The 12,337-nt window shown below is 55.7% G+C and overlaps 1 long non-coding RNA gene across 2 annotated transcripts; it reads right to left on the bottom strand.

Moving 5' to 3' along the window:
* Window positions 1-1,146: 1,146 nt before the first annotated feature.
* On the bottom strand, window positions 1,147-9,880 carry LOC118728077. Of its 2 annotated transcripts, XR_006742688.1 has the most exons (3): window positions 4,925-9,877; window positions 3,808-3,907; window positions 1,147-2,187 (listed from the first exon to the last, which is right to left on the bottom strand). It is a non-coding gene; the product is annotated as an uncharacterized LOC118728077 (long non-coding RNA). The 2 variants fall into 2 exon arrangements; XR_006742687.1 differs by having other exon boundaries at window positions 3,808-9,880.
* Between the last annotated feature and the right edge of the window lie 2,457 nt (window positions 9,881-12,337).

Raw genomic sequence — 12,337 nt, forward strand, 5'->3', positions numbered from 1 at the left:
TGAGTTGCTGAGAGGACTGAGATAATGCATACAAAGCACCGAGTAGTGTCTGACCCCTAGGACAGTGATCGGCAAACTCATGAGTCAACAGAGCCAAATATCAACAGCGCCACGATTGAAATTTCTTTTGAGAGCCACATTTTTTAAACTTAAACTTCTTCTAACACCACTTCTTCAAAATAGACTCGCCCAGGCCGTGGTATTTTGTGGAAGAGCCACACTCAAGGGGCTAAAGAGCCGCATGTGGCTAGCGAGCCCCAGTTTGCCAACCATGGCCCTAGGCCATCACCTGGGCTGGTGGTCTTGATCTTGCCTGGGGAGGTTGGGGGGTGCTGTCCTGGCTAAGCTGTGTTAGCCTGGACTCTCCATTGCAAGCTGCCTCGGATGAGGGAAAGGATGTATGGGCTCACAAGGCTGGAAGGCCTGCAGGTGGGCTCGGCACAGTTGGACCAGGGGAGACTGAGTCCCAAGGGATGTGGCCCACAGTAAGGTCACTACATGAGCATCAGGAAAACACGCTCCTTGGCCTCCAAGGGCTGACCTGAGCAGAGAGAAGAGCTGGCTGAAGCACCTGTGAGGTGAGAGGCTGGACTAAATTGGGAGTTATCAGCTTGACATCCTCTGGACTTCTGGAATGGGTCCATGATTTGTTGATCCCAAGTTAAAAACAAAACAAAAAACCAAAAAGACAAAAAAGATCTTCCTGTTTTGGCTGGATCTCAACTCCATGACTTCATCCGAGCTTGCTCCAGTGCTGTCAGCTCAGACACGTAGTTCGTCTTTACGAGTTTAAGAAATACATGGGGGCTTTATGAATGAAGTCCGTTTAGTGGATGCAATCTTCCAAACCATGGTATCCATACGGGAAACAACCTCGGTGGAGGGGGATGAAAAGGTGAGGACCGTGGCTACAGCTCATCTTGACAGTCCTTCCTAGCAGCCACCGCTCTTGGGCACTGGGATTCCAGGAGGCCCTTTATAAAGAAGAACCCAAACACCATGCGCCATTTCGCAAGCCACGGGGCCCATCAGCTGTGTGACCTTGGACACGTCATTTTACCTCTCTGAACCGGTTTCTTCAACTATAAAATGAGACTGGTATCTAGACATAAAAAATCAAAACACATACCCACACAAAAGGCTTGTACGTGACTGTTGTAACAGTTTTATTCATAATAGCCAAAATCTGGAAGTAGTCCAAATGGTCACCATCCCATAAATGGATAAGCAAATTGTGGTACATCCATCCAACAGAACACTACTTGGCAACAAAAAGGAATGAACTACTGACATGTGCAACAACATGAATACATCTCCAAACCCTGTTGACTAAAAGAAGCCAGACACAAGAGAGAATACCCTACATGACATTTATATGGAATTCTAGAAAAGGCAAAAGCGAACCATTAGAATATAGGTAGGTCAGTGGTTCTCTGGCCTTACCTGTAAGTGAAGGGGAAGGAGGGAACTTGAATGCTGGTTGATAGTTACAAGAGTGTCACTACTTATGAATGGGACACTTAACATGGGTGAAATCTATTGCATGTAAAGTATACCTCAATGTTGACTTCCTAAAAATGACATCAAAGAAAAGCATCGCCTTTCTTAGGACCCTTTCTATGATAGCAACCCACCTCCAGATAGTGTTGGGGGGAAAAACAGCATTGGCTCATGTAATCAGGTTAGTCCAGGGGTGCAGCTGGCTTCAGGCATGGCTTGATCCAGAGGCTTCCTGATGTATGGATAGAGCACACTCGCCTTCTCTTTCCTCCTCGTTGGCTGTATCCTCAAGCAGAGCACAGGATGGCCACCAGCCGTTCCAAGCTTGGCAACTTCTGTCCACTTGGCAACTCCCACAAAAACGGAGTGCCTCTTTCCTCATGCATTGCTGCAAAAGTCCCAAGGGGGAGTCTCAGCATCCATCCTGGGACACATGCCTGCCTCTCAAGCCTGGAGGGTAGGACTGGCCTCATCTGAACCCCAAGGGTACTCGGCGGGGGAGGGGAGATCCTCTGAAGAAGACAGGCATTGTCAGAAGGGCCGTCGATGCTGGCCAGCACCTCTCCCCACATACCCAGGGCATGGCATCCACTATTCCTCCAGGCACCTCTGCATGGCCAGGTCGTCAGGGACAGGTCTGGAACTCATTCGAGGTCCAAGGCTGCTTTTCTGTGACGTCTCAGGGCTCTGCGTGTTAGACACAAGAGTGAAAACAGAAATCAAGTGCTAATCTCTCCCCCACCAGCGGTGCCAAACAGAAAGCCCTTCACGCCTGTGCTGTCTGCACCCCCAGGAGGTGGGCGGGTGGAGGGGTGGGAGGAGCTCGGTAGCAGCTACTCTGGCCCAGGCCCAGAGGGAATGCTTTGGAACTGGACTTGCAGGATGAAATTGAGGAGGTGAAGGATGCCTCTGTGGGCCAGAATGCAGGGCAAAGGGGGTGAGGACTATACCTTCTCAGTTTAGAACCACTGCCCATCCTAACAGGGTCTAGGCAGGACAGCCAAGGAGAAAGCTGGCCAAAGAGGACCCCTTCAGAGACCAAGGATGATAAGGTACCATCCAGCACGCTGACACTCACACCTCACTTCCGGAGCAGCGCCCCTGGGCTTCAGTGGGCACCTTCTCCAAGCCAGACTCCGCCCAGAGTTCTCCTTAGAAGGGGAGGGAAAAGGGGCGACAACTTCCTCTCTCTAGTCTGAAGAAGCCTACAGTGTGGCACCTTCCTACGGGCACTATTGTGCCCAATGAAGCAACAGGCTCAGAGACGGGGCTCTACCCAGGGCCCCCGCCATGCGGCTGCCCTGGACCAGACTCCTGGCCAAGGCTTGTCTCCCCTTCCCTGCCCTAATCCCAGGAGCTCCAAGTTCGTGGTATTGAGCTGAGGTTATTCCTGACCTGGGAAGGCCGAGGCAGTGCAGGACTGTCTCCCAACCCAGCCCCCCAAGGAGAAGCCTGAGTGGGGCCCAGCGCCCTGCTTTCCATCACGGGGCTGGCGGAGGCGGCCTGCCCGGCCATCCGGCTTTCTGGGAAGCAGGTTACATGGGTGTTGTTGCCAAGAGTGTGCACTCTGCTGCAGAGAGCTGGGCGGGGAGCCGGGCAAGAGCCAGACGGAGGAAGGAGCGCGCCAAGGCCCAGCGAGGGAAGGTGTGGCCCGCGCCCGGGCCTCGCTGCCAAAGGAAGCCGCTGGGCTCTGGGAAAGGGGCTCCCACCTCCTGTCTCCACCCGCCGTGTCCGAGGCAGGCTGGCCCTCCAGGCCTCGGCCCTGCCCGGGGCACAGCGGACCGCTTCCTGGAGCCGACAATGAGCCTGCCCGTGAGTTCCCTGCACTGGCATCCCGCCCGGCTGACCCTCAGCTCCTCGGAGTCCGGCTCTGGAGGAAGAGGGAGGGGCAGGCACAGCCTTCTGCAGATCCAGGCACCCAGCAGGGGTCCTGATCCTTAGGGGCCGCCAGCCTGGAGCAGGGCCCAGAGGAGCAAGCCCCACGCAGGCTGTGCTCCTGAGACGCCTCTATCCGGGCAGCGAGCAGGGAACTGGGGGCCTTGTGCCCCTTGGATGCTCTGAAAATGGGGCTAAACCCTGCCCTCCCCAGATCCTCGGCAGTGCAGCGGGGGGCAGGCTGTGGGTCCAGGCTGGCCAGGGCACGCAGCACTGGGGAAACTGCGGGACAACCCCCCAGTCTCCCTGTGAGGCACCCCCCTCCTCCCCAGTATTTCATCGTCACTGTAACCTATGTGTTAGCAAGCACTGATATGCTTGTTATAATCACATAAGCTCATTACAAATAACAGTTACTGAGACAGCACTGACCTCGGGAGTCAGCAGCCGCAGACCTCACCCCCACCTCTGCCACATCCTGGCCGTGTGTCCTCGGGTAAGTCTCCTGATCCCCTTGGCCTCAGTCTTCCTTCTGTGAAACCAGGATCAAAGGCTGACTCTGAGCAGCTGAGAAAAGACAGGAAGTGAAGGTCTGCCCACCGCAAATGGCCACATCGCCTGACCCGCCTCTGGGGGCACAGCTGGAGGAGCCTTCTCCTGCCTCTGAATGGTGGGCAGAGAGCGGATGGTGCTCTGGCTGCTTCACGGGATCAGCTGAGGACCATCCGGAAAGCAGACACAGATACCAACTCCAGCTGCCCCGACAATTCAGAGCCAAGTGGTGGGGGGTGGGGCCTGGGCCGTGGAGTGTGTGTGTGTGTGTGTGAAGACTCTCCGTGAGTCTTGGGTGACTAAGGTGGAGAAGCAATGCAACAGCCCACATTTCTAGCATCTTCCCCAACCCCGTCATCCATCTGGAGAGACCCAGCGCTGCTCCAACGCCCTCCAACCAGGCCTCTGAGCTCCCTGAGCTCCCTGGCTGGAGGCATGCTTCAGCCCATGGTCCTCCAGCCTGATTGGCAAAGAGAAAGGAGACTTTCTGGCTCCCAAGGGCACAGAGCCATCGCTCAAATGGGTGGCGAGCCTCGCCCGTTTTAAAAGCCCCAGTCCTGCTAACGGGGAAAACGCTGTACTTCATTAGCAGACATTATCCCAGCTATGGGCATTTATGAGCCTTTTCCATCCTTCAGCATTTTTGAAATGTTCTACCATGCAAGGCAGTTCTTTTGTAACGGGAGAGGTGTGTGTGTGTGGGTAGGGGGAGAACAGTATTTATTTTTGATGTATTGCCTTTTCAAAAATTGATGTGTCGTTTTGGGGTAAAGACTGAGGAGCACACTCAGGAACAAGGAGTTTTGGGGGAGATGGCAGGTCAAAGGGGCCACAGGGACAATTAATTTGAAGTTAGCAGATGCTTAGCTGATGAGGATGGGACGCGGTGTATTACCCTGTGTCCATTGTAATCTTCGAGAATCTCATTCCACGAAAGCTCCACCTGCCGCTTACCAGGGAGGGATACACGCTGCTCCCTCAGCCCCTGGATAGTTACCTTAGCGCTGCCTCTCCCCCTGGGCAGTAAAAAGAGGAAGATCCGGTGCAACTCCAGCCCCTTAGAGACTGTCTGGCAGAGCCGGTGTGGAGGCAGGCTCAGACGACCGACCTGGGCCTGGGCAGCAAGGGGCCTGGCTGGCCGGGAATGAGTATGATGGCCGTCAAGGTTCCACATGTGGTCTTCTTGAGTGATGAGAGCTTTCGAGTCGGCACCTGGGAGGGAACCTGAGCAATACCTGGGGGGTGAATCTCCCTGCAGACCTGGACAGTCAACGGGACACGAGATGGGGCTTGCTGCCTGTTCCCTGCCTCGTCTGCCCATCCGCGGGCAGGCCAGTGCTCAGCCGCAGCTAGACAGGAAGCTTCTGTTGCTGTGGGATTTGGTGGCTTAAAACAAAATGTTTTCATTGATTTCAGAGGAACATCAATTAGCTGCTTCCGGCATGCATCCAGACCAGGAACTGAATCTGCACCCTAGGTATGTGGCCTCAGCGGGAATCGAACCAGGGACTTTTGGGTGCATGGGACTACACCCACCCAGCCACAGCTGTCAGGACGGATTGGTGACATGCTTGTGGACTGGTGTTCCTGGGTTAAGAGGTGTGGGCGGAGGGGGGGACCCATGTCACAAGTTGATATTCTGGCTGCTTAACCAAACTATCTGTCGGGTGGGGAGAGGAAAGGTGGGGTTGGGGGCACCTACTGAGAATGGAGGAGATTCAGGAAGTGAAATGGGGATAGAAAATACCCGGCAAGCTCCAGGGTCACCTTAGCGGGGAGGGGGAGGGAGCCTTGAACCCACTGCAAGCGAGTTTGCAAACTGGCCAGCTCACCGGGTCTCAGAGAGTGGACTGGGGCTCTCCTCTGTGTTAAAACACAGTGCAAGTGCCTGCCCAGGGCCCCTCAACGGTTCCAGCTTCTCAGGAAAGTGGGCAGCCGGCCAGCCCAGCTCCGTGGCCCTCGTCCTACCTGGCCCCACGGCCGCCCTTCCTCGTGCCCTGCACGTGCAGCTGGGCCTCCTGAACCTTCACCCACACACAGCCAGGAGACTCTTCATCCAGCGGGAATAGCTGGATGCCCAATCCTCCACCGAAAAAGAAAATGGTAAAAACATATGCAAGGCAATGCATCGGCCCAACGAACGCGTTTTAATAACCAGCAGGTCTCAATGGGTCCCCTGGATGCCCTTTCCCTCCCCTAGGGGCCACGTGGTGAGGGGGGGGTTGCCAGCCACTGCCCGATGCCCACTGCAAGAGCAATAAGGATTTTTAGGGGCATTATGACTTGAGTCAGAAAACACAGCTGCCCCTGAAAGTCCCTTATTTTTCTTGCTGTCCGTGGCTACTCCAGGCGAGTCCACCGTCGACTGGCTGGCCGGTGAGTGAAGATGGGGGCCCTTCCCTTGACCCCGGCCCCCCACCTCCCCACCGCTTAGGGGGACGCGCTGCCGGGTAGGGGGCCGCGGGTCTCCACGGTGGCACCATGTTCCCCAATGCTTGGTCCGGCCAGGGGCTGGCCTCACTGCCCCCAGGGCACACCCAGACAAGCCAGAACCCAGTGCCTTCCGCCCACAGGCGGCCGCGGACTGGAGTCTCGGCGGAATCGCAAGTGGACAAGGGCAGCCCGAGAACGCAGTGTGACCGGGAGAAGGGGTGTCAGGCGGAGACCCACCTCCTCAGTGACGTCCCGGGCCTGACACTGACGCGCAGCCAGAGGAGAGCCCGCGTGAACGTCCCCAGAGGCCAGGCCTGGCTCAGGTAGGACAGAGAGAGGACCCTGGGAGGCGCCCCGAAGACCGACCCCAGCCAGACGCCAGACGCTCCTCCCTATACCCTCTTAAAATCAACAGCTTAAAGACACAAGATTCTCAGAGGGACAGGCCCTGGCTCAGCTTCCCTCCAGCAGCCGTGGCCTCAGTCACCCTGTCTGTAAAATGGGCCCAGGAGGCCACGACCGTCTCTCCCGTTTCAAAGGAAAAGCATAAGAGGAAGTGAGAGCATCTCAGCTCTGTCACATCCCAAGGCACTGTTCCTGCAAAGCTGAGCGTCATGAACACTGTCCCCGGTGGGGGCAGGAGGCTGCAAACTGCTCCGCTCTGCAGAAGGCACCAGCGTCCCGGGGGGCTGTAGTGGAAAGTCAGACACTCCCCCTCCTCCACCAAAACAGCCCATGCTGGGCAAAGCCTTCTTCCGTGTGTTTCCAGGTTCAAGCCAATGAGCCGGGAGTGCGGGCTGGAAGACACTGGGGAACGGAGAGGGGATGGTCAGAGAGGCCAAGACGGGGGAGGGGCTGTGACGGGCTGGGCTGCTTCTGAGAGGCGGAAAGGGCTTCCGGAATCCACGCCTGACCTAGGTCCCTCCTCTGAGCCGCACTCCCCGCTGCCCCTGGGTGCTCGGGCAGCAGAAGCTCCATCCCCAGCATCGGGGACCCCGACCAGGAGGCCGGTCCCCAGACCCCAGGTCGCTGACTCCTCCGAGCGCCGCCACGAGGAATGCCGTCTCCTGACAGGTAACTTGTCCCCGGACGCCAGGCCACTCTACCCTGAGCCCAGGTTGGGCTGGAATCTGCCCAGCTGACCCCCAGGCGCCTCCCCACCCAGCCTGGCACCGTACCCTGGGGGCCTGGTCATGGGGCCCAGCTGTGTGGCGGGACCCGAGGCCCCACTCTCTGCCGATCAGCCTTCTCTCTGCCGTCACACCTGTACGCAGGAATAGACACGCCCAGGTTGCAGGGAGGGCTGTGAGAATTAAAGGGAAGAAGCATTCAAAGCTCTTAGATGTCTCCTTAAAGAGAGCGGAGTCCCTCTCCAGCATCTTTCCCCTCCCCCCTCAGACCCCAAGGGCTGGGCAGGGCTCTGGTCACGGAGAATTCTCCCCCCCCCGGCTGCTCCCCGGGCCCTGTCGTGTTCAGACGGCGAGGAAACACGCTGGGAGCCCCAGCCACGGCCTCAGCCCTCTCAACACAGCATTATGGCAACGGTCACCTGGCCCAAAGTTTTCTGCCCTAACCAAGATCACGGCCATCGATGCCACCAGCAAACCCCAAGCTGCCCACGCATTGGGATCTGAGCCTTTCGGCAGCCTCACCGCATCACGCTTTTCCCTCCTCCACAGCCCCCGCCCGCACAGCCTCTGCGGGAGCGGGTGCCGTGGCCCCAATGCAGTGGGACGGAGTAAGAGGGTGAGGCCCGGCTCACCACGGCCCAGACACAGAACCTTGGGCAAGCTGCCACCCCTCTGGGCTTCCGTCTGGTCCTTTCTGAGATCGATGGGGTTGCTGGAGGATTCAATGACTTCGTTCCCATCCGAGGCTCAGAGCGTGCCTGGTACGAAGCATTTGGTTGGGTAAGCTACCTTGACCATCCCCTGCTTTGTTCTTCAAGATTTACCTCTTCCGGCTGTTTTTCAGGGCCCCTTCCACCTCCCCCCACACTCATCATCACATCACACCGCTTTACCCATCAGCCCGCAGGCAGCCCGGTCCTGGGATCCCCTGCATCACACACACCTAATAACAATGCCGATTCTGGAGCCCCTGAGGTTGGCTGGGGGCTAGGGAGTCTGCAGGCCTAACAGGTTCCTCAAGGGGTTCTCAGAGACACCCCAGTTTGAGAACCACTGCTCTGGGCCTCCGTATGGCCATGGGATAGGCAGCGTCTGGCCTAGGTGCTCAGTAACGAGGTGAGGTCAGGAGGGCTGTTGCGGGTTACGGTCAGAGGCTCTCCCATCCCCATGCCATACTAAGTGGGTAAAGATGACCCACGTGGGCTTGGCTCTGACAACTGAGTTAACCCATCACCAAACACACCAGTCCCCAGCCCAGCTCCTCGGGCCTTCCCTGAGCCCATAGATGAGCAAGGAGCTGCCCCCTTCTGCCAGGGGGTGTAGGGGGGGGGGGGGGGCAGCTGAAAAGCCCTCAGGATTTCCACGGGCAACTGCAGAGTGAGCACCCTTATTGGGAATTTGCCCTAGGAAGGAAACTATGAGCCATTCCCACCCTGACTGGGGAAGGAGGTGGTCGGGCAGAGGGCAGTGGTCCCAGAATAACTTGGAGAATCCCTCCGACAGAGAAGCCGCTGGGCACACATAAGGCCTGCGGCTGGGCTGGCTGTGAGGGTCTGGCCCCAGGGCCTGAAGAGCCAGGTCCGCTTCTATTATATAATAGTTAGGGGCCAACATCCTGGCACAGAGAGCTGGGCGGGGCTGGGCAGGGGGATGCTGGCACGCCCAGCACTCAGCTTAGGGGACTGGGCCCTGCAGGGTCCGGCCCCAGGCCAGCCCACCATGGAGGTGGGAGCTAGAGGCCCCGCTGAAGCGGAAAGCCGTCTTGGACTCGCAGCCGATCACACCGACCCGAATCTCATCCATCAGAGCCCCTCACTTTACGATAACCAATCTCTCTGCCAGAAATTCTTTTGCTAAGAACACCTAGGCTGTTAAACGCTCCCTCTCACCCCCTCAGCGCCATGCTCTGCAAACCCCCCAGCCCTGCTGGCAGCCAGTATTCCTTGGGGTTGGCTCAGCCCCCAAAACTCATCAGTGGGTGGAGGTCTGAGTGCCCCTCAGCCAGGCTGGGTCGGCGCCTGAATGCACCTGCCCACATGAATGCACACTCCCACTGGGAGGCCAGGCAGCGCCTTCCCTGGCCCCATTTCCAGGCTGCCCAGAGCCTGAGCCAGGGGTGAGTGCTGGCGTGACAGCTACAACATGTACCTCCACTGTGGGTGCCCGGGGGGGGGGAGGGGGGGTAGGAAAGGGGGGGTGTCAGGCATGCAGATAGCAGGACTAACATATGGGAAAAAAGAGTCTATTGTTAAGGACACATTTATCCTCACAAGTAGTCATCAGACTGTGGTCCCAACCAGGCCCTCCGCCTTTAAAATATATTTTATTGATTTTTTACAGAGAGGAAGAGAGAGGGATAGAGAGTTAGAAACATCGATGAGAGAGAAACATCGACCAGTTGCCTCCTGCGCACCCCCTACTGGAACATGCCCTTGACCGGAATCGAACCTGGGACCTTTCAGTCTGCAGGCCAACGCTCTATCCACTGAGCCAAACCAGTTTTGGCCCTCTGCCTGTTTTTATAAAGTTTTATTAAAACACAAGAGTATCCATTTATGTATTCTCTATGGCTGCTTTCACGCCACAACAGCAGAGCAGAAGAGAGATCCTGTGGGCCTCAAAGCCTAAAAGATTTAAACTTTGCCCCTTAACGAATGTTTGCTGACCCCCTGCTCCGACCAGTACAGCATTCACTCGGCACCCAGCATGCGGGGAGGGGGGCACCGAGGAGACGAGCCTGAGCAAGACTGGCTGAGCCTTTGAGCCTTCGTGGAGTTCAAGGCCCGGTGGGGGCAGGGCTCATTCATTCAGCCACAGGCTGCTGCTTAGGGAAGGAGCCGCGGCCTGGCCAGCTGCACGTCTGCCCCCGGCTCTGGCTCAGAGCTGCCGCCTCTTCATTATGTTGATGCTCCTGCAACAGGGCTGCTCTGTTACCCGGAACCTTTCAGAACCTCCCAGGTTTTAGAAAGCAACGTGTACATATGCCACAGAGTACACCCCACCCCACCCAGCAGGGCAGCACCATAATCAAACGCATTACTGTCTCTGCAGCGAGACCCATGACTGTTCACACTCACCGAGATAGATACAGACTACACCACGCCGAGTCTCACGTCAGTTCGGGTCAGGTTTCCCCACAAAATCTGTTTCCAAACGACCTCTGGTTTTCGTAGTTTTTTGGAGTTCAGAATTTCGGATAAAGGATGGTGGGTACCAGTGCTGCAGTTACCAGTGTGAACGCCGGGTCTGCACTCTGTTCCTTGGTGTTGGTTGGACATCCCTCACCCCTGCAAACTGCCCCGGGGGACCCCCCCAACACACATATGCACACACAGAAAATACAAACTGAATGAACTCACGTCCCCAGAATTTCTTATCCAGAGAACAGCTACCACCATTCTTACTGAAAAATGTAGCAACTCATCTGCCTGCCTGCTCCACGGTCAGGGAACATAAGTAATTTTCCAACTCCATTTACGCGGGATGAGGACAGCGGAAACACTTTCTGGTCCCTGCTGCTGCCCGATGGGCAAGCACATCGGGGTGTTTTGGGGGAGCAGGTGGAGCTAAAACAAAAAATCCCTAATTTTCCTCAGAGCCGCCCTGTGGTTTAAGTTTCATTTGGAAATCTAAAATAATTTATCTCATTGCAAATTTCTGACAGCTAATTATAAAAATGTACTAAATGTATAATCTGGTTTCATATGTGGTAATTATACTCTTGAGTAAAATAATATTTTATATATAATAATATTTTATATATACATGTGTATACACACATATGTGTATATATACATATATGTGCACATATATAGTTTAATGTGTATATATAGTTTAATGTATATATATATATATATAGTTTAATAGCACTTCTTCCAAAAAGTGTATATACCCAGGAGGGTAAGGGCCTGTGCTGGGGGGGAGAGGAGACATATGTAATGTAATACTTTCAACAAAAAAGAATTAAAATTTTAAAAAAATAAAGGTTTCATCTGAAACTAATATATCAAATGTCAATTGTAATGGAAATATATAGAATTTTAAAAATTCACCTCAAAGTTTAAGATAGTCATACTGAAAAACCACCTTAATACACACCGTCCAAAAACAGACAAACCACCTGCTACCAAATGCAGCTCTTCTGCATTACAGGATGATCTCTGAAAAGGTATTTCAGTAACCACACCCGTCAGACACCCTGGCGTTAAATGGGTTCCCCCCTTTTCAATGCACCACGCTTTCAGCATTCCGAAACGTCCTACCCTCTCTTTCTTAATGGAGCGCTCCCACAAAGGACTCCCAAAATTTCCTCCGTGCTGCGATTTCTAAACCCCAAAATTGGGAAAGAGGTTCTGGACTCCACTGAGGATCTCCACCGAGCCCCGGAACTGGGAAGACTTTTGAGGAGGGATTGGGAAACCGTTTTTTCACCTGCCTGACCCACCAGTGTCCTCTGGGGGTAAGTTACGAGGGGGTGGCTGTGTGGGGAGGGGACCCGGATGCCTGGGAGGTGTGTCTGTAGTGACCGTGGGCAGGGACTAGTGGACCCTCCAACCCCGGACGCTGCCCGAGGCCTCCAGCGCTCCCTCTGGTCGGGCCGCCCGCAGTCCTGCCATCACGGGGGACGAGGACACATGCGGGCACTCCCAGCTCCTGGCAGAGAGGACACCGGCAATCCGCCTTCCCGCCAGCGCCCTGAGCACGGGTAGCCGGGCAGGGCGGCACGGACCCCGGCCGGGAATCTGTTTCACTTTCTGGTTTGCATCCTGGGTCCCTTCTCACCCTGATGGAAGACCATGTCCTTTAAATGCCGAGAGAGAAAACCCTCCAAAACGTTTCTTGTTGTT

Source organism: Pipistrellus kuhlii, unplaced genomic scaffold (assembly GCF_014108245.1).
Source record: "Pipistrellus kuhlii isolate mPipKuh1 unplaced genomic scaffold, mPipKuh1.p scaffold_m20_p_28, whole genome shotgun sequence".
In the NCBI taxonomy this organism is placed as follows: Eukaryota; Metazoa; Chordata; class Mammalia; order Chiroptera; family Vespertilionidae; genus Pipistrellus; species Pipistrellus kuhlii.